The following is a 2,879-nucleotide window of genomic DNA, read 5'->3' on the forward strand; positions in this document are numbered from 1 at the left end:
CAGTTGAGTCCCATAGTGCTCAGAGCCATTTGAACCATTTTTGACTGACGACCTCAGCAGTTGAGTCCCATAAGTGCTCTGAGCCATTTGAACATTTTTTGAACCACAGTAATAAACAAGATTACTCATACGTAATTTCCACACCGACAAATAAAACTATGAGTATTACTTACATATCAAGTGAAGTTTAATTTTTCCATGTCTCCACTTTGTGAAATTTTTAATAATTTTATGTTATGTTATGTTATGAAAGAACCAGAGGTTGTAGAGAGTTTGAGGGAGAGCATAAGGGAACAATTGACAGGAATGGGGGAAAGAAATACAGTAGAAGAAGAATGGGTAGCTCTGAGGGATGAAGTGGTGAAGGCAGCAGACGATCAAGTAGGTAAAGACGAGGGCTAATAGAAATCCTTGGGTAACAGAAGAAATATTGAATTTAATTGATGAAAGGAGAAAATATAAAAATGCAGTAAATGAAGCAGGCAAAAAGGAATACAAACGTCTCAAAAATGAAATAGACAGGAAGTGCAAAATGGCTAAGCAGGGATGGCTAGAGGACAAATGTAAGGATATAGAGGCTTGTCTCACTAGGGGTAAGATAGATACTGCCTACAGGAAAATTAAAGAGACCTTTGGAGAGAAGAGAACCACTTGTATGATTATCAAGAGCTCAGATGGCAACCCAATTCTAAGCAAAGAAGGGAAGGCAGAAAGGTGGAAGGAGTATATAGAGGGTTTATACAAGGGCGATGTACTTGAGGACAATATTATGGAAATGGAAGAGGATGTAGATGAAGACGAAATGGGAGATAAGATACTGCGTGAAGAGTTCGACAGAGCACTGAAAGACCTGAGTCAAAACAAGGCCCCGGGAGTAGACAACATTCCATTAGAACTACTGATGGCCTCGGGAGAGCCAGTCATGACAAAACTCTACCATCTGGTGAGCACGATGTATGAGACAGGCGAAATACCCTCAGACTTCAAGAAGAACGTAATAATTCCAATCCCAAAGAAAGCAGGTGTTGATAGATTTGAAAATTACCGAACTATCAGTTTAATAAGTCACAGCTGCAAAATACTAACGCGGATTCTTTACAGACGAATGGAAAAACTGGTAGAAGCCAACCTCGGGGAAGATTAGTTTGGATTCCGTAGAAATGTTGGAACACGTGAGGCAATACTGACCTTACGACTTATCTTGGAAGAAAGATTGAGAAAAGGCAAACCTACATTTCTAGCATTTGTAGACTTAGAGAAAGCTTTTGACAATGTTGACTGGAATACTCTCTTTCAAATTCTGAAGGTGGCAGGGGTAAAATACAGGGAGCGAAAGGCTATTTACAATTTGTACAGAAACCAGATGGCAGTTATAAGAGTCGAGGGGCATGAAAGGGAAGCAGTGGTTGCGAAAGGAGTGAGACAGGGTTGTAGCCTCTCCCCGATGTTATTCAATCTGTATATTGAGCAAGCAGTAAAGGAAACAAAAGAAAAATTCGGAGTAGGTATTAAAATTCATGGAGAAGAAGTAAAAACTTTGAGGTTCGCCGATGACATTGTAATTCTGTCAGAGACAGCAAAGGACTTGGAAGAGCAGTTGAACGGAATGGACAGTGTCTTGAAAGGAGGATATAAGATGAACATCAACAAAAGCAAAACGAGGATAATGGAATGTAGTCAAATTAAGTCGGGTGATGCTGAGGGGATTAGATTAGGAAATGAAACACTTAAAGTAGTAAAGGAGTTTTGCTATTTAGGGAGTAAAATAACTTATGATGGTCGAAGTAGAGAGGATATAAAATGTAGACTGGCAATGGCAAGGAAAGCGTTTCTCAAGAAGAGAAATTTGTTAACAACGAATATAGATTTAGGTGTCAGGAAGTCGTTTCTGAAAGTATTTGTATGGAGTGTAGCCATGTATGGAAGTGAGACATGGACGATAACTAGTTTGGACAAGAAGAGAATAGAAGCTTTCGAAATGTGGTGCTACAGAAGAATGCTGAAGATAAGGTGGGTAGATCACGTAACTAATGAGGAGGTATTGAATAGGATTGGGGAGAAGAGAAGTTTGTGGCACAACTTGATTAGAAGAAGGGATCGGTTGGTAGGACATGTTCTGAGGCATCGAGGGATCACAAATTTAGCATTGGAGGGTAGCGTGGAGGGTAAAAATCGTAGAGGGAGACCAAGAGCTGAATACACTAAGCAGATTCAGAAGGATGTAGGTTGCAGTAGGTACTGGGAGATGAAGAAGCTTGCACAGGATAGAGTAGCATGGAGAGCTGCATCAAACCAGTCTCAGGACTGAAGACCACAACAACAACAACAACATGTTATCTTATTACTGCCTTTCTTTACATACACTCATTACTTCGAATATTGTGACCACCGACCTACTATCGATTTAGACCCGTCCAGGCAATACCAGTGTCACCTGGCAAGGAATTTCTACCAGTCAGACACACGCACGGTGTGTGTGATATCAGTGAACGCGCTGTCCGTGTGTAGAATGGAGCAGGCGCGCGGTCTACCTTAGTCCGACCGAGTCCAGACTGCGATGGTCCAGAGGCTCAGCAGCAGCACTTCGGAAACTGCACGACCTGCTGAATGTTTGAGGATTTTCTGGTGAGTGGAACCACGTCCAGACGTCGTGGGGTTGAGTGGCCACCCCTCATTTCAGATACAGGACGTCGTAGATTGGGGAGACTGGTAAAACAGGACAGGCGGAGAGCTGTGGTGGGAATAACACCAATGCTGCGCAGAGCCCAAGTGGATCTGAACACACAGTACACCGAACAGTTCTAACGATGAGTCCCCGCAGCCGGCGACCCATGCATGTGCCAATCTTAACATGCCAGCGTTAACATCACGATTTCGGC

Source organism: Schistocerca americana, chromosome 4, assembly GCF_021461395.2.
Source record: "Schistocerca americana isolate TAMUIC-IGC-003095 chromosome 4, iqSchAmer2.1, whole genome shotgun sequence".
NCBI lineage: Eukaryota > Metazoa > Arthropoda > Insecta > Orthoptera > Acrididae > Schistocerca > Schistocerca americana.